Source organism: Gopherus evgoodei, chromosome 1 (assembly GCF_007399415.2).
Source record: "Gopherus evgoodei ecotype Sinaloan lineage chromosome 1, rGopEvg1_v1.p, whole genome shotgun sequence".
Lineage (NCBI taxonomy): Eukaryota > Metazoa > Chordata > Testudines > Testudinidae > Gopherus > Gopherus evgoodei.
In genome coordinates this window covers 202,673,721-202,693,733 of record NC_044322.1, presented here as the reverse complement: position 1 = coordinate 202,693,733, position 20,013 = coordinate 202,673,721, and the positions used below count along the sequence as shown (strand labels likewise).

Genomic DNA, 20,013 nt, shown 5'->3' with positions numbered 1-20,013 from the left:
CATGCTAGTGTAACGTAACATAATCTGTCACATAGGTGATATATGCAGTGTTGTTGTAGCTGTGTTGATCCCAAGATATTAGAGAGACAAGGTGGGTGAGGTAATATCTTTTATTGGACCAACTTCTGTTGGTGAGCAAGACAAGTTCTCAAGCTACACAGAGCTCTTCTACAGGTCTGGAAAAGGTACTCAGAAGGTATGTCAAAATTGCAATTAAAAACCTGTGGCTAGCCGGGGCCAGCTGACTCAAGTTCAGAGGTCTCAGGCTAATGGGCTGTTTAACTGCAGTGTTGACATTCGAGTTGGAGCTGCAGCCTGGACTTTAGGAGCCTGCGAGGTGGGAGGGTTCCAAAACTCGGGCCACAGCCTAAGCCCGAACATCTACACCGCAATTAAACAGCCCTTAGCCCAAGCCTTGTGAGCCCAGGTCAGTTGGCATGGGCCAGCTGTGGGTGTCTAATTGTAGTGTAGACATACCCACAGGGTCACAGCTATATACAAGATTGAACAGATAGTTTAACATAAATAGTTAGCACATATTCTAAGGGACCATTCAAGGTGAAGTGGCCCATTAACAGCCGTGTAGTTACTGGACAAAAAGCGGAGTTAATGGATTACAGTTGTTGTAATAAACCTTAAATCCAGTGTCTTTATTAAAACCATGATTTTCAGTGTCTAGCAAAGTTATGAACTTAAGCTCCCAAGCTCGTCTTTTGGAAGTGTTGCACAGGTTTCCTTTGAAGATGTAGACCGATAGGTCACATATAGAGTGATCACTTTGTGAAAAGTGTTTACCTACAGGTGGAATATTACCTCACTCATATATGTGATGTGTCAGTTTTAAACAGAATAATACACAGAATAAAAATTAACCATAAAGAAAATATAACTTTTTTTACATCAGTTTGGATAGTTTCCCTAGTGTGTTATATGTATCTGTTTTTTTTAAATGATTAAAGCTATTTTATTAAAACTGAAACTAGAGAGTTGAGATGATTCAGAGGCTTACGTAAATGAGCACTTTCCACCTCCAGTTCACCAATTTAAAACCTAGCCAGATCCGTAACTGAAAGCCATTTTCTCCTGGCAGAGGTTCAGTGACCTATGTAAAATAATTTGTTGGTCTAAATTTGTAACAAGCATGCATCTGCCTCATCTGCAAATGCATCCAAGCTGGAAGTCTCAGCAGACTGGTTGAGGGCTGAATGGGCCACAGAGACTGAACTAGCCTCCAGAAATGGCCCTTCTGAAAACAGAGTTGAGGCAAACTGTCAGGCCAGTGTCAGGGAAGCTTGCCCGTCCATGTCCATGCCCTGGGAATGTATTTCACACTTTTCAGTGCCCAGATCTCTCAATCCAACCCTTTTCAAAGCATTAAGTTCACTTAGATGTTTTTTTTAAACACTTGAAAAAATTGTAAACGAAAAAACAAAACTGAAAAAGAATGTTCAGTGTCCAGAGAGTGCAGGCAAAGGAAGGAATTCTGTGAGAAAACAGATTTCACTTTCAAAATTATTCCAGCGTTAGAAACCATGAACAAAATGTATGAAGCCTACCTTGAGTATGCTCTTAGAACAATTACATTCAGACTTCAAAGAATATCTATCAAATACCACAATTTATTCTGTGCATCCATAGCCTTGATCTGTATAAAGTGAGTTATGTCTTTAAAACATTGATTAGGGGATATCTCAGCAGTTTGCCCATAATGGCTATGTCTACGCAGCCCCTGCCAGGTGAGCCTCCCAGCCCCGGTTGACAAGACGAGCTTGCAGGGCTCATGCTAGTGCTCTAAACATAGCTTTGTAGACATCACTTTGAAGTCGTGACTTGGGCTGGAGATTGGACTCTGAAGCCTAGATACAACTTCAAAACACTGCCTACCCACTATTTTTAGCCCACTAGTGCAAGCTCTGCAAGTCTGAGTCTGTCAACTTGGGATGGGAGGCTTGCTGCCACAGGCTGTCTAGACGTACCCACTTAGCACTATGTCACATACAAAAGAAGTTTAGATGAACTCTGTCCTGTCTCCACCAATGAGGCCTGTGCTACCAGAATTTATTTAGAACATATTTGTTATCTACCTTATACACATTAAGGGCCAGACTGATACCCAGATACACAAGGGTAAAAGGAGGCTTCTCCACCCTGTATGCCCCTATGCAAGGACTATTCACAGTTGCAGACTCTCCCCTCTCCTGACTGAAGAGGCCACTGACTTCTCACACCCCTGGAGAGTTTAGCCACCCCAAAGGAGGCCCAGGAAGGGCAAAAGGATGCATTGCCATGCCCCACTTACAAATATATATATATACACACACACACAGACAGACAGACAGACCAACATAGCTGGTTATTTGTGAATGGGAACACATGCTGCATCCTCCCAAGGGGCAATATATATTTTTCCTACATATGTGGGTGTTCTCCAACACAGGGGTTCTCCACCTTTATATTTCTGAGTCCCTCCAGACCCCCAACATGCTATAAAAACTCTGCGGCCCACCTGTGCTACAATAGCTGGTTTTCTGCATATAAAAGCCATGGCCAACAATGTTCAGAAGTTTGAGAGCTCAGGCACACCTACTAGGGGCTGGGGCTGGAGGTGTCAGCCCCTCAGGAGGCACCTGATGGGGCTCGGGGATTCAAGCCCACTCTTGCTTAAGCCCTGAAACCTGGCAGGTGCGCCCCCACAGGGCTGAAGCCCCGAGACACCCCCTTCCTGCTAGGCAGTAGTCCCTACCCCACCACAACGCTGCAAGACAGAGATCCCGAGCCTGCCCCTCCAGTTTGGTAGGTGGAGAATGGGGAGGTGGGCGGGGAGGGGGTTCTGCGAGCTACTCTTTAATGGTAAATGAGCTGCATGTGGCTCATAAGACCACCCCTGCTCAAGAGCAACAAACTCAAATCCCAGTAGGGCCAACTTAACCCTTCATTCTTTTGCGGTAGATAAACTGAATTTAATTTAGTTTGATGCGTATGATACTTCTGGAGGAGGAGATCTTTAAAAACAAGGTTCCGTCTGCTTTCCCATCTACAGATTTCAAAAGTAGTTTACAATGTGGGAGGGGTAAGTGTCATTATCCCCATTTTGCAGATTGGAAAACTGAAGCACAGATTGTGAACTGACTTGCTCAAGGACAAACACACACAGTGGGTCAGTGGCACAGCACAGAACCCAAGTCTACTGACTCTCACCAAGCTGACACTCATGAAACTTACCAGAATGTTTTACAGTGATTATGAAGCTAAAATGGTGAGCGGCTAATGGCTTATAGTATACTTTATGTAACGTTTTTTACTGGTTGTAATTGATTTGCAGTACAGTCCAAATATACAGTGTATGGAGGAAGGGGCCACGAGGGGAAGGACTTAAGCATTCTGTCAGAACAATTCAAGGGTGTCCGGAACATGTCCTAAGAGGAAATTCAATTTCACTCTTTCAAGGAACTGCATTAGTCAGTTAACGTCATGAAACAAGGGCCCTAAATTCCATATAGAATGTCAAGGAGTCCATATGCAGATGACATTTGGAAAGAAATATATCACATTGTAGGAAATATCAGAATTTGTTGCTGCTTTGTACATGTATAATTCTTGAGACACTTGATTTTTGCCTAATTCTTTTTAATAAAAAAACTCAAGGATGTTTGCCTGGGAGCTTTCCAACAATGTTTTTAGATAGTCCCTTGCTAAAAATGGTCAATGTGGAATGGTATCTGATTGGTTTGTCAACTCTGTAAAACACATGAAAGTCATTTTATTATAATTAAGGCTGTCAAGCGATTGAAAAATTAATCATGATTAATCACGCAATTAAAAAAATTAATCATGATTGTGTGATTAATTGCGCTGCTAAACTATAAAATACCACTTGTTTAAATATTTTGGATGTCTTCCACATTTTCAAATATATTGATTGAAATTTCAACACAGAATATAAAGTACACAGTGCTCACTTTATATTTATTATAAATATTTGCACCTAAATTAAATTATAGTATTTCAATTCACCTTATACAAGTACTGTAATGCAATCTCTTTATCATGAAAGTTGAACTTGCAAATGTAGAATTATGCACAAAAAATAATTGCATTAAAAAATAAAACAATGTCAAACTTTAGAGCCTACGAGGCCACACAGTCCTACTTCTTGTTCAGCCAATTGCTCAGACAAACAAGTTTGTTTACATGTGCAAGATATAATGCTGCCCGCTTCCTGTTTACAATGTCTCCTGAAAGTAAGAATAGGCATTCTCGTGGCACTGTTGTAGCCACGATTGCAAGATATTTGTCAGATGCGCTACAGATTCATATGTCCCTTCATGCTTCAATCACCATTCCATAGAACATGCATCCATGCTGATGATGGGTTCTGCTCGATAACAATCCAAAGCAATGCAGACCGACGCATGTTCATTTTCATCGTCTGAGTCAAATGCCACCAGAAGATGGTTGATTTTCTTTTTTGGTGGTTTGGGTTCTGTAATTTCTGCATTGGGTGTTGCTCTTTTAAGCATGCTTCACACCTCGTCCCTTTCAGGTTTTGGAAGGCACTTCAGATTCTTAAACCTTGAGTCCAGTGCTGTAGCTATCTTTAGAAATCTCACATTGGTACCTTCTTTGAGTTTTGTCAGATCTGCAGGGAATGTGTTCTTAAAACCAACAACATGCTCGGTCATCATATTTCATGTGATAGCAGTCTCGGATATAGCAGAATGCAGGTAAAACACAGAGCAGGAGACATACAGTTCTCCCCCAAGGTGTTCAGTCATGAATTTAAGTAACACATTATTTTTTAACGAGTGTCATTAGCATGGAAGCATGTCCTCTGGAACAAAGCATGAACGGGCATACGAATGTTAAACATATCTGGTATATAAATACCTTGCAATGCCAGCTACAAAAGTGCCATGGGGACACCTGTTCTCACTTTCAGGTGACATTGTAAATAAGAAGCTGGTAGCATTATCTCCCCTAAATGTAAATAAAGTTGTTTGTCTTAGTGATTGGCTGAGCAAGAATTAGGCCTGAGTTGACTTTTGGGTCTAAAGTTTTACACTGTTTTGTTTCTGAATGCAGTTATGTAACCAACAACAAAAAATCTAAATTTATAAATTGCACTTTCACGACAAAGAGATTGCACTATAGTACTTGTATGAGGTGAATTGAAAAATACTATTTCTTTTGTGTATCATTTTTACAGTGCAGATATTTGTAACAGAAATAATAATATAAAGTAAGCACTGTACACTTTATATTCTGTGTTGTAATTGAAATTAATATATTTGAAATGTAGAAAAACATCCAAAATATTTAATAAAGTTCAGTTGGTATTCTATTATTTTAATAGTGCGATTAAAACAAAAATAAATCACAATAACTTTTTTGAGTTAATTGCATGAGTTAACTGCGATTAATTGACAGCCCTAATTATAATGATTTCAGAGATTAAAATAGTATTTTCATTCCAAATTCCTTCAATATATCCTTTGGCTTTAAAAATATTAATAAACAATATTATGAGAGGTAGGTCATAGAAACATACATATAATCCATGTAAGTAGAAACATGCAATATAACAGTTTGGTGGAGCAGAGTGGAGGATTAGTTTATTTAGAAGTTATATTTTAATATTTTAAAAGCATATGTCTTGCATATATATTACTTAAAGGGAAAAAATGTAGAATTTTGAAGAACAGCATTTGAAGTTTTCTTCAGACTGTGAACATAACTTTAAATGTGAATAGTATAGTTTAGATCACAGATGTATAACATGAAGAAGCACTTTTCTAATATGTCCTGACACACGGCTGATGTAACACCTTTCTGACGATGATGGAAGAATGGAAGGTTATACTGGCAAACATGGCATAATCTTGAGAAATTAAAAAATGTAACTAGAACTTGCCTGAAATACAGAATAAATTAGATAAAAGTATTTATGGCATTTTGACAATGGAAAGATTTTCAAAACACGCGACTTTCAAAAGAAGTTGGGTACCCAACTGCCCTTTGTTGATTTAGTTGGAATGCTGAATGACCATATGAATAGCTTATATTAACAAGAGCAGAGCACTAAGGACAGAAGTATGACAAGGAAAATAATAGAACTCTCCAGGGTTATTAGAAAAACAAAAACTAAACCAACACAAAGTTTGCTGCAATCTATGACTCAAAGAGGGATTAAAGAAAGAAAACAGCTGTTTGGTTCTTAAAAAAATAGTTCTGTTACAATGAGTTAAGAGATATTAATATTGAGAGATATTGTCATAAGGTGACATAACCAGCTGTGAAATTTGTGTGAATTTACTTTTTCCCTTTGGATGGTTGTTCTATTAAGTACTGCAATGAGATGGGATTTGCCACATAGTCAGCCCACTGGTCTATCCAATCCAAGTCTAATCTGCTTCAAAGACTGTCCAATAATTGATGCTTCTGAGAAAGGTGAGAATACATAACCAAAACATAGCTGATTATGTAATATTGCACATTAGGCAAAAAGTTCTTCCCTAACCCTGAAGCATAAGTTTCAATTCTCCTTACATTAGATCATCATTGGTCATAAAGATATCTGGTGTTTTTTGTTTTCAATCCCGACTGTAAAAACTCAATGGCTTTCTTGCAGCCAAAAATTCAACAGGCTAACTATATGCAGGTGTGACAAAGTAGATCTACAATTCAGTCCTGCAAAGGAAGGAAGACAGGGTGATTGGTTTTACATATCTTTGCTCATCTCTAACATTTACAATTTGTTATTTTCTTTTTGCTGGAAAGGTGGCACTTTGCATATTAACTTAATTCATCTGTGAGTGGAATATTCTTGCAAATTCCTTTTTCCTGTAAAAAATAAACATGATAGTCAACTGGATTCTAGAGTGATTTTTATATTTCACACTATTTCATCAGGAATATGCCCTCTATAAGATCTACATAAGAACAGAAAAACAGTCAGACTGGATCAGACCAATGGTCCATCTAGCCCAGTGCTAGATGCTTCAGAGGAAATAAACAGAACAGGGCAATTTATTGAGTGATCTATCCCCTGCCATCCAACTCCAGCTTCTGGCTGTTATCTCAACATCTTGGCTAATAGCCATGACCTTATCGAGTACTTTTTTGAATCCTGCTATAGTTTTGGCCTTCACAACATCCTCTGGCAATGAGTTCCACAGGCTGACTATGTGTTGTGAGAGGAAGTAAATCCTTCTGTTGCTTTTAAACCTGTTGTTCATTAATTTCATTGGGTGATCCTGGTTCATGTTTTATGTGAAGTGGTAAATAACACTTCCTTATTTACTTTCTCCACACACAATTCATGATTTTATAGACCTCTATTATAATTCTCCTCAGTCATCTCTTTTCTAAGACGAACAGTCTCAGTCTTTTTTCTCTCTCCTCCTACGGAAACTGTTCTATACCCTCAATCATTTTTGTTGCCCTTTTCTATAACCTTTTCCATTTCTAATATATCTTTTTTGAGATGGGGCAATCAGAACTGCATGTAGTACTCAAGGTGTGGGCATACCATGGAGTTGTATAGTGGCATTAGGATATTTTCTTTCTTATTATCTACCTCTTTCCTAAAGGTTTCTAACCTTCTCTTTGCTTTTTTAACTGCTACTGCACATTGAGCAGATGTTTTCATAGAAGTAACCATGATGACTTCAAGATCCCTTTCTTGAGTGGTAACTAGGGTTGCCAGGTGTCCAGTTTTCGACTGGAACACCTGGGCAAAAAGGGACCCTGGCAATTCCATTAAAAGTCTAGTTGGTGGCACTGCTGGCTCAATGGGGCTGGCAGGTTCCGCATAGCTCCTGGAAGCAGCCAGCATGTCAAGCTCCTAGGCAAAGGAGTGGCTGCGGGGCTCTGCTGCATGCTTCTCCCACCCACAGGTGCCACCTATGCAGCTCTCATTGGCCGTGAACCACAGCCAATGGAAGCTGTGGATCCAGCGCTTGGGGCAGGGGCAGCATGTGGAGTCTCCAGGGCTGCTCCTTTGCCTAGGAGCTGGACATGCCAGCCGCTTCTGGGAGCTCCTGAAGTAAGCACCACCCAGCTGAAGCCCACCTCCCGAGCCCCCTCCTGCACCCCACCCCCCTGCCCCAGCCCTGAGCCCCCTCCAACACACTCAGCTGGAACCCTCACTCCCCCTGAACCTCAGCCTCCTCGGCCCAAGCCCAGAGTCCTCTCCTGCACCGTAAACCCCTCATCCCCAGCCCCACCCCAGAACCTGCACCCCCAACTGGAGCCCTCACCCTCTCCCACACCCTAACCCCCTCCCCCAACCCAAAGCCCGCTTCTGCACTCCAAGGCCCACATCCCTGGCCCCACCCCAGAGCCTGCACCCCCTGACGGAGCACTCACTCACTCCCGTACCCCAACTCCCTGTGCCAGACTGGTGAAAATGAGAGAGTGTGGGGGAGAGTGAGTGACGGAGGGAGAGAGAATGGGGTGAGTGGAGAGTGGGGCCTCGGAAAAGGGGTAGGGCAGGGGCAGGGCCTTGGGTTAAGGGCATACAGTTTTCTGTGGTTAGAAAGTTGGCAACCCTAGTGGTAACAGCTAATTTAGACCTCATTATTTTGTATGTACAGTTGGGAATATGTTTTCCATGTGCATTACTTTGCACTTATCAGCATTGAATTTCACCTGCCATTTTGTTGCCCAGTCTCACAGTTAAGTGAGATCTCTTTGTAATTAAAGATTAGATTTAACATTTTCAAACACACATATAAGTATTTGCAAAAGTGACTTAGGCATTTAGGAACAACAACCTCACCGAAAGTCACTACAGATCCAAAGTCTAGCATCTACCTGTTCAAAATATTGGAATAAATAAAACTTAAAATCAGACTACATAATTGAGATGAATGGGGTCACTAGGTTTGTAAACCCCAAAGTGTGTTTTATTGTAAGGGGAGATATTATTCTAGCTAAGACGACGTTAAATCATCTGTTTTATTCAATTTAATAATAAGGACTACATGGTACAGTACCTCAAAACGCAGAGGGAGTACTATTTTGGTGGTATATGAAGTGACCTGTCAGTGACCTGGGAAAAGAGATAATTCATCATGTCAAAAATGCAGTGAGACATCAGCATAGACTGGTAGAATTTCACAAATCTTAAGAGTTCACTGAAGAGTTATCCAGAATTCATGAGCTAACGCAGACTAACTGGTGCCTTCTCCTCCTGCACTGTCATTATCTATCAGTAATAGCTGGTTTAATCCTAAAAATATACTATGTGGTTTTCACTTTGGCACTAGATTCCAGATGGAGTGGGCAAATATGAAATGTAATTTAGTTTGAAAAGGCTCTCTGTGTGTATTCAATAAATGAGTTGCCCAGTAAGGTCAGAATAAAAATTGTTTTTGTGATTCCAAAGAGTCACATTCAGCTGTCCCTTTTTGTTCTTTGTTACATTTTTGGATTTTTTAAACATACAGACCACTTATTTTATGCCTCAGCATACAGTAGGCTTTTGATTTTTGCCTAGCACTTTATTTTAGTGACCAGCCTTAGTCTCTCTAAAACATCAACTCAATGTCAGCTCAAGCACTGTAACTCAGATTAAAAAGACAAACAGTTCCTCGCCTTATAATAGTCAATATCAGTGCAATGCCATTTCCCAGTCATACTCCCAAATCTGCCATGCAATAGGCACTGCACCATGAAACAGACCAAGGGGCATGCTTGACATAGCTTGCACCTATTAACTCGTAAACATGGATTTTTAGTATAAAAAATCCCAGCATAAAGTTTGCTGCATTTTTCTATTTTTCATTAAGAAGGAAAATGACATTTTTACTGTGTTACAGGTAGAAGAAATGGAACAAATACATACAATTTATGTACCTCTTTCATGGACACAGACCAATCTGACCAATTACAAATGATGAGTATGGTCTGTATGCTTCACAATTCAGAGGGTAGAAATCCTAAACAGAACCACAGGCTTCCGCTAAATAAACTGTTTTGCAGAAATATACCAAATTTACTAAAGCCTATTTAAATCAACGGACATCTTTGCATTGACTTCAAAAGGCTTTGGATCACACCTTTAAGAAATGCCTGCCTATGCTTGTTATAAAACTATGTTATGAACTTCTCTTTTTTATTCCAGATTCATACTACAAGAGACAATTCTGAACACTATTACGGTATGTGACCAAGAGGAAAACTCACTGTTTGCAAACAGAAAAGTACAAAACTGGTAGGAAAGATTTTATTTTCATGTTTTAAGAATTTAGTAAACAACCAATAATACAAAAGAAATAGCACTTCGTTTTTATTTTAAAAGATATGTGTTAAACAAAACCAAAAAAATCATCCGAACCTGTCACATTTTCAAATTATCTATATAAAAGTGTCTTGTGGAGTGACTGTTAATCAAACATGTCAACGTTTTTCAAACACTCTTAGTTTATTAGGGTCCGTGGTTTCTTGGACAGAAGATTTGGAAGAGGTCCTTATATCTCCTGAACTGAACTGGCACCATTCTGAGAATCCTTTTTATTTTAAAGCATTCAGTACAGAATGTAAAGCGAAAAAGTTCCATTTCCACTCAGTTCAGAAATGTAGCTCATATTTAGCTAATAAGTTAACATGTTAACTTATCTCTAATTCAGCTTCATACCTAAAGGATGAAAAATTTATTTAAGCAACAAAAATCCAATACTCAACTCCACTCTTTTGCGAGCTTAATAATCTCTCCAAACTCATACAAAAATTGTCAAAACCACATCTGATTCCTATATAGATTCCTATATATTATTGCCACTAAAAAGCAGCTTCATGGAGATAGCAATCTGTAATTAAATTACATCTGAATGGTGGCTATTAGCTTACAGCATGTATCAAAATGAGTTTTTATTTACCATTTGTACACTAAGTAACTAAGAACAGTCTTTTGGACAGAAATACTGTTGCTGTAAATACATTTTTGTATAAATTTAATTTCACCATCTAATTTAAATTAACTGTATTCTTGTAGTATGTAGCCCTTTGAGAGAACATATTTCTGATCATTTTGCATACCATGTGTACATTTCTAAAACATATCCTTTTTTTTTTTCTTTTTTTAAACCTGTTTTGGCTATTATCACTATTGTATAACAAGAATGAGGTCATCTAGGATTCTACAGATAGTTTATAGCAGCTGTTAGACATTTCTTTGAAACTACAAGAGCCTTTAACTCCTTATTTGCCTCACAAAAATAAATTTTTTCAGCCTGACGTGAACACCACAGAAATAATGGCACTTCCATTTAATGATTTCAAATGTTTGTTTTAAAAGAATGGATTAAACTTTATGCTTAGGTAAAGGAAGGCAGAGAGAGTTTAAGTGACTTGCCCAAGGTCACAGAGATTGTAATCAGCAGCACTGACGGGAAGTGAAACTTATTGACATAGGTCATTTTAAGAAATAAGGCCCCAGTTTAGGAAAACATTTAAACATCTGCTTAAGTCTATCCCTGTGCAAAAAAAAAGCACCTAAATACATATTTTTAAGTGAAAGTCCCATAGACTCAAGTGAGGTTTAAGCACGTGCTTAAGTGCTTTGTTGAAGAGAGATGGACTTAAGCATGAGTTTAATTGTAAACAGAGGCCTGGTCTACACTGGGGGGTGGGGGATTCGATGTAAGAGACGCAACTTCAGCTATGGGAATAGCATAGCTGAAGTCGAAGTATCTTATTTTGACTTACCTCCCATCCTCACGGCGTGGGATCGATGGCTGTGGCTCCCCCGTCAACTCCGCTACCGCTGCTCGCCTTGGTGGAGTTCCGGAGTCGAGAAGAGAGCATTTCGGGATCGATATATCGTGTCTAGACGAGATGCGATATATCGATCCCTGATAGATCGATCGCTATCCGCCGACTCGGCAGGTAATCTGGACGTACCCATAGTCTCAAGTGTTTGGCTAACTTGCTAGTCACCTAATTCCCTATCATTTGTTCAGATGAACTGATGTAAGTAAATGCAGGCAAACTAGTGAAGACAAGACTTCTCAGCAGTTTTGACTGGGGACTTTTCTACCCAGACCCACAGTGTGGAATACAGGGGGGTGTGAACTGCACCACTTATATGCACTGAAGAATTGGGCTGTAACTGGCCTTTGCCAAAAGGTGCCTTGTTTGCATTAACATATCCCTGATTGAAACAGAGCTACGTTAATGCTAACTAGGTATCTTTTAATTTGCGCTAGCAATGTCTACATTGGGGCAGTTACAGCCCAATGCTTTAGTGCACACTGCAATTCACACCCGTGTGGTCTGCACTTGTGAGTTATGTAGACAAGCCCTAATGTAATACAAAAGCCAGAAGAAACTGCCTGTGAGAAGGAACTGTAGTATAGTCAGGCCTATCAAGGCCTTGTCTCTATTAGTTCCTTGCTCTCATAAGAGAACATACTCCCAGTTCAGTTCTACTCTTCCAGGGCTGATCTGATATCCCAAATTGCATGATTTTCTGTAGTACACAGAGGAAGAGGGAAGGAAACCTCTGAAACATTGTAGGCTGCCTAATCTGTACAATTTCTTCCCCCAAGCCATCACTATTCTCTTTCTGTCCAGGTTCCTCAACTAGTTCTGTGTCATTTAAAACTGCTCTTACACAGAAGTTATTCAGGTCTCCTTCTCAGGCCACGTCTACACTACAGCATAAAATCGAAATTATTAAAACCGGTTTTATAAAATTGGTTTCATAAAATCGATTTTACACGTCCACACTAGGGCACATTAATTCGGTGGTGTGCGTCCATGGTCCTAGACTACCATCGATTTCCGGAGCAGTGCACTCTGGGTAGCTCATTAAAAGAATGAGAGCAATAACTTCGATTTCCGTCCACACTAACCCTAAATCGATATAGTAATATCGATTTTAGGGTTACGCCTCTCGTTGGGGAGGAGTACAGAAATCGATTTTAAGAGCCCTTAAAATCGATTTAAAGTGCCTTGTAGTGTGGACGGGTACAGTGTTAAATCGATTTAACGCTGTTTAAATAGATTTAATGCTGTAGTGTGGACCAGGCCTTAATTACACCTTGGGAATTTGGTCTCTGAAAGCTTTCATTGTGGCATCCCAGGATTTGTTAAAATTCAGGTTAAATATACATAACAACAGTTATCAAACTGCTCCTCCCCTCAAGAATGTCTCTAGCTCTCTTCCACACTGCGATTTCAGCATGAAACATCCTCCTTCAATTGATCCTTAAGGCCACTAATATATTCCTCCGATATCCATTTCTCCTGTAAGGACTACAATAAGCTAGCCAACTAATATTGGCAAGGCTGAGGAGCGGCTGGGTATCACTGAAGTAATATATATAATTAGTATAAATATGGGACATATTTCAGTGGCTGTCCTGCCTCCATCTTCATGTGACAGAAAGAATGACAAAACTAATTAAGATGATACGTAACTATCACCACCCAGACAGACTGGCTTGTGTTCCACTCCCCCACTCTTCATCTGTTTTTGTTTTATTAGATTGTAAGTGCTAAGGCAGGGATTCTCTTACTATGTATTAGTGCAGCATCCAGCACAGTGGCATCCTAATCCTGGCACCCTACTGGGCACTACTACAATACAAATAACAAGCAAATCCTAAATTCAGGTCATTATTCAATGTTCCATCCTTATTTGGGCATAACTCCCATTGACTTCACTATAAAATAAAGTCATCATACAGGACTCTTTCACAGTAGGGAACTTTCTAAATATGTTATGAGCAATCCCTTGGGTGTTGATGACAAGCAGTTTTACAAGATTGTGTTTGAGTAACATAATGTCTAATATACGTACAAATAATCACAGTGCCATCTTAACTATCTAGCTGATATAGCCAGTGGGCTGCAGAATTATTTTATAAATTGGGATGATCCTGAAGACCACTGAGCCTGATTCAGAAAATGAACTAATTTGGATAGCTGATTACTTAAATCACAAAGTAGACGGATGCTTTCACTCACATGGCTCATCCTCCTATCTAAGATACTTATATGGCTCCATTACCATCATATGATGAGCACCTCACAATCATCAATATATTTATCCCCCAGGAGCTATGGAAGTACTATCATTCCCATTTTACAGAAGGAAGCCTGAGGCACTGAGAGACTAAGGATCAGTTTTTAAAATTTAGGGGCTTAACTCCTACTGAAATCAAGGGAATTAGGCCTATGTTTAAAAATCCTGGCCCTAAGTGACTTGCCTGAAGTCACAAAGAATGTCTGTGGCAGAGCAGGAAATTGAACCCAGGTCCTCAGAGTTCCAGGCTTGCACTCTAACCAATAGGCCAATCTTCTGAGTGCCTGTATAGTTAAGGCTGATGATACAGAGTCCACCAGTTGCAATCCAGGCAGCCCAGCTTTACATCATCTGTGTGCAGGAAGGCGAGAGAACGCGTGGGGCAGAGCACTGAACAACATCTGTGCTGGAACTAGGAGTGGTTCCCATCTTATAGAGGGTTTATCGTTTGGTTCTATGGCTCTCAGCAGCCCCACTATAAAAACTTTTCCAGCATGCTTGCTGAACAATAGCCAGGTTTTAAAGCACATTATAAGGCTTATCAGCGTTGTTCTGCCAAGTCCCACTTGGCTGTTTCATTGACCGTAAAACAAAAAATATTTACTAAATGGAACCAAAGAAGCATGCCTAAGGCTTTGACTACACTATGCACCTTTTAGCGACTTGGCTAAAAGGCATGCAGTGTAGCTGCTGTTTGTCGGCAGGAGAAAGTTCTCCTTCTGACAAAATCTTCTACCCCCAATGAGAGGCAGCAGCTTTGTTGGCAGGAGAGCGCTCTTGCCGACAAAGCACTGTTCACACCGGTGCTTTTCATCAGTAAAACTTTTGCCATTCAGGGGTGTGGTTTTTTAACACACCGAACAACAAAAGTTTTGCCAACAAAGTTCCAGTGTAGACAAAGCCTAAGGCTGAGCAAGCAGCAGAAACTAAATGGAATTTGTATAGACTCTACCATAAGATGGCACCAGTATTTCCCTCTCCTACTATTACCACAAACTTTGCTTGAGTTTTCAGGCTGGATCACTGGTTATCTGACCGAATCTCCATGAGATCAGGAGGATTAGCAGAAGCCATTTTGATTCATTTTCTCAGAGGAATGTTGATGCTTCCTTTTGCAGCATGGCATTAAAACTCTCTTACTGCCTCATCTGTTAAGACCACATTGGATTTGATGTGGGAGAACAATGGCCTTGCAAGACACCAGGATCCAAGTTAGTGTCAATGCAAAAAAAGGAAGAAACAAACTTTAAGACTTGTGGCAGTTGTTACATACTGCCTAGTGACCAAACAGTACATCCTCACTAACAAGATATATGAGAGTCTGAACAACAACTTCCCAGAAATATTCCAGTTTGTGAAAACAATTTTAAAATTCCATCATTCCTTCAGGATTCAAAAACAAAACATATTAATCTTGTCTTGAATGTGTGGTATGTATAAATTGGCACCTAATTCTGTTGATATAAAAGCAGCAAATTCTTTAGGGATAAATTACCTTTGTTGGAATAGAAAAGTTGTTCAATAAGAAAAGTTTAAGGGATAAAGTTTAATTTTTGAATTAAGGCCTTGATTCAGCAATATGAGCCTAATTTTAAGAATGTGAGTAGTACTATTGACATTAATGGAACTATTCATGTACTTAATGTTAGGCACCTGCTGAACTATCCTGCTTATCTGGGGCATATACAAGATTTAGATGAAAATTTAAATATCAAGATTTCAAAGTGACCAGCTTTATTTTGAAACCCTTTCTGAGGAAAGGAAAAAATAGCCTAAGAGAGTCTAGCAACTACATCTGTTTTGAAAGAACATGAATATATCACCCACCTGCCTTTCATCTGAGGAACTCAAGGAGTTTTACAAACTTCACAACACCCTTGAGAAATGGGTATCATTATATCTATCTATAAAGGAAAAAGGCAGCATCAGAAACAAAACAGGAATCAATTTGCTGGGGTTATCAGCAGGGTCGGCTCCAGGGGTTTTGCCGCCCCAAGCAGCCAAAAATAAATAAATAAAGCCGCGATTGCGATCTGCAGCAATTCAGCGGGAGGTCCTTCGCTCTGAGCAGGAGTGAGGGACCCTCCGCTGAATTGTCGCCGAATCCTTGAAAGTGCTGCCCCGCTTCGGAGTGGGCGCCCCAAGCATCTGCTTGATAAGCTGGTGCCTGGAGCCGGCCCTGGTTATCAGCAAGCCAATCCCTGCATGTTCGGGTGCAAGTTCAGTGACGGAAGTCTATAAAGACCAACATGATTTAGACTAAATATCAGGAGAGCTTCCCTAAGCCTTAAGAAGACTATAAAATAATTTCCCAAGGAAAAATGGTGAAAGGCTCATCCCTAGAAATACCTAAAACTAGACTGGAAAAGCAGCAGAAAATAACTAAAGAGAACAGTCCTGCATCAGTGAGTCGATCAATTCTAGGACAAATGGTTTTTTTTCTTTGCATCTCTAATTGCTATTAAAATTCTCTAGGATCTTGAGAAAGAAAGGTAGACACTTCAGTTTGGTGCTGCATAAATGCAAGCCTGAAGCAGTTACAGTTCCACGTTAAAATGTCAGTTAATATGCTCAAAATACATGCAGATTTCTGACACTGAGTCACTCCCACTCTATTATAAACTACCTCAACAGAAGCCCAGATTATTTCAGCCAATACAAATTTAAGTTTTGATAACCTTTTTTTTTCTTCTTTTTTTCTTTTTTACCTTGTCAGATCAGGTTGGCTTCATGCATCAATTTAATCAACTCTCTCCCCAGCAGCCCTTGTGTAAACCTCCTTGGGCTGTGGGAGGTGCTGAAAGATAAAGGAGCCTGAAGCAGTTCCCATACTGCTTTTTTGTTAAACGCAATAATCAGCTTGCAGTTGTTTCACAATGTCAATGGCATTAAAATCTCAAAAGATGTTCTTCTACAATGGGGATTACACTGTCATCTTTTTTTTAATAGAATACCTTGTAATGAAGATATTTGTTTTTTGAGGCTAGGAACCATGGAAAAAATACTAACTCACAACTGGTGCTCTAATGGAGGTATCTGTTTCTTATCCAATAGAAGTCCTGAGCCACAGCTTGATAAACATGTTCTATGCTGCCCTCAAAATATAGTAATACATAAAGAGATCCTATGATTTAACATACAGCCACAGGACTCTTTGCTGCTTTTACAGATCCAGACTAACAAGGCTACCCCTCTGATAATTGTCATTCTCGTAAGACACATCCCTTCACAATAAAGCCAAATCCTTAGGAATATGCAGGAGGCTATCCCAAACTTATACAGATGCTGTTCATTAACATAAGTCTTTTTTTAAACAAGGACGTTGGACATCGGACATTTCCAAACTCCATTCTCTCTCCCCTACAGAATTTGTATAATGAGTACAGAAAAGAAAACCACAGTATTTAAAATTCCAGTCTGAAGCAACTGGCAATGGCTCAGGGTTTAATATAGATTAGTTCCTAAAATCCTCATCTCAAGGACTATTAACTCCATTTGGAGCGTTGGGAGGGAAGTTAAGATAGCCCATGATGTAGGACTGTTTGGTCAGTTCTGGCCCGGTCAGTTCTGGCCCAAAATGCCTTTCTAAGTTAAGTAACATCTCCCATTGGTCATTCAGTTTTACAGTACTTCTATTGCACGGAGTCTGAGAGCGCTCAGTTATAGCGAGACAAATCTTAATATTACTATAATATTAAAAACATCAAAAATAAATACATCAGTTACAACTTTGGTTGTAATAACATCCTGAAAAGCACCATAAATATTGGCACTCTCAGCAGACAGGGTAAGGATTGAATAGACCTGAAAAATGATCTGCCTCTCACTCCTGAAGATGGTTTCTCTAGATCAGGGTTGAGTCATGTCTGCCATGCTGTCTGCCAAGCTCACCCATTGCCACTGCCCACGAATTATCTGATCTTTAACGAGAGACTTTCATTCTTCAGGACTACAATCCAGCACCTTTCAACAGTACTAATTTCACATGGAAAGCTTCAGAGGCAAACAGAAGATCTTAAAGTCTCCAACAAATCTACTGAAAAATGTGTATTCAAATGAAATGTCTCAGCTCCATACATAACTTCAATATTCCTCTTAGAGAAGGGTAGCAATTTAATTTCATATCTGTTATAAGAACTTGTTACTATATACAGAAACATGAATAGTTTTCAATGGAAATAATTACTCATAGCAGCTGCAATTAGCAATGTAAAGCATCAGACATGAAGTTATTCTGCCTTGCCACTGTGTTAATTGATGGATGGAAAAAAATGTGTTACAGCATCAACTTTCAAGAACTGTAAGTTGATACTGAAATCCTACATCATACACCTTTACATTTAGGATATCATCAGAAGCCCCTGACGAATTTATGGGCTAGTACTCCATCTAGAGCATTTATTATATCTGAAACCCAATTCATTCTCTAATGCTTCAGCAACTGAATTTCAGTGCATCACACTGGACTCAAATTCATTTTTATTATACCAGCAAGGGCTAGATTTTGTTTTTAAAATGTCATTTTACCTTGGCAAGATTGGTTTCTCTCAAAGCACAGTGCTTTATTATAAGCTGTTTCCTTCCAGTGCCTAAATTTGCTTTGTATAGAGCATCTTCTTATACTAAGCAAATTATTTTTCACTCTCCAAACTTCCATGAGAATGAACATCAAACTTCAAAATCATGGATAACTAAATAACAAAGTAAAATAAAATACATGATATACAGGCCAAAATCATTAATTTTGGATGCCTAAAGTCAGGCTCCTGAATCCACATTTAGGCATCTCAGGCCATGGCTACACTTACAGTTTTGCAGCGCTGGTAGTTACAGCTGTGTTCGTACAGCTGTGTAGGGCCAGTGCTGCAGTGTGGCCACACTGACAGCTACCAGCGCTGCAGTGTGGCCACATTTGCAGCATTTGCAGCGCTGTTGGGAGTGGTGCATTGTGGGCAGCTATCCCAGCATTCAAGTGGCTGCAACGTGCTTTTCAAAAGAAGGGGGTGGGGTGGAATGTGACAGGGAGCGTGGGGGAGACAGAGAGAGTGGATTTTTGGAGCTGACACTGTTCTCAGTTCCTTGCCTTGCAAGTTCTAAGGACTGGAAGATACACAGTGCCTACCTTCAATCATTTTAAAAGTTTTGACCTTTCCCCCACCTGTCTCTTATTCACTAAATGCTAATTATGCACTCCTAAATAGCCGTCAGACCACATAAACAGTTGCTCAACATTACCCCTCCCCCCTCTCTCCTCAAGCAAACAGCTTTGAACATTCCAAAGCAATTGTCCTGCCTTCGCTGGCTCGCTCGCTGGAGCACAGAGCAGCTGTGTTTGTTTTTTAGCAAGTAGCTACAGGGAGATCGGATTTCAGCCATTCTTCTGGTTTGTTGTGGACAGGAATTCTGGGATACCTCCTTATACCCCAGAGGCCAATAAAAGCACTGGTGGAGTCCACACTTGCTGACCAGCGCTGCATCACCAGCGCTGGAATCGCTACACCCGAGGCAGACCAGGTGTACAGCCAGCGCTGCAACCAGGGAGTTGCAGCGCTGGCTGTGCTTTGCAAGTGTGGCCACATCCTGAGTTGCAGCGCTGTAACCCCCTCACCAGCGCTGCAACTCTCCAGTGTAGCCAAGCCCTAAATGAAAATGGCCTGATTTTCAGATGTGTTTGACAGCTGCAACCCCCAACTAAAGTAAAAATCTTCAGAACTACCTACTGGGTGTCGATGGTGTTTAGCACCTCTGAAAAAAAATGAAACCATTCATTTATTTGGGGAGATTATATCTGGTATGTAGATGTTTAACTTTAGACATCCAATTTTGGACATAGCACTTTACATCATACTTTCCTTCTTCAAAGAGCTGTCAAAACCACTCAGTCCTCACAACAGCCCTGTGAAATAAGTCATTAAATATTATCCTCATCTTTCAGAAAAAAGCAAGGTATGGAGAAGCAGCTTGCTTAATGCCACGCACAA

At 40.0% G+C, this 20,013-nt stretch overlaps 2 protein-coding genes across 2 annotated transcripts in view; one reads left to right on the top strand and one right to left on the bottom strand.

Moving 5' to 3' along the window:
* CMSS1 (cms1 ribosomal small subunit homolog) overlaps nt 1-20,013 on the bottom strand; it is a 383,107-nt gene that overhangs the window by 187,987 nt on the left and 175,107 nt on the right. The window lies entirely within an intron of this gene.
* The window catches only part of FILIP1L (filamin A interacting protein 1 like), a 304,322-nt gene that overhangs the window by 124,296 nt on the left and 160,013 nt on the right, over nt 1-20,013 (top strand). Inside the window, exon 2 of the mRNA XM_030583056.1 lies at nt 10,127-10,216. The gene's annotated coding sequence lies outside the window, so the exon portion shown is untranslated. The remainder of the gene's footprint in view (nt 1-10,126; nt 10,217-20,013) is intronic.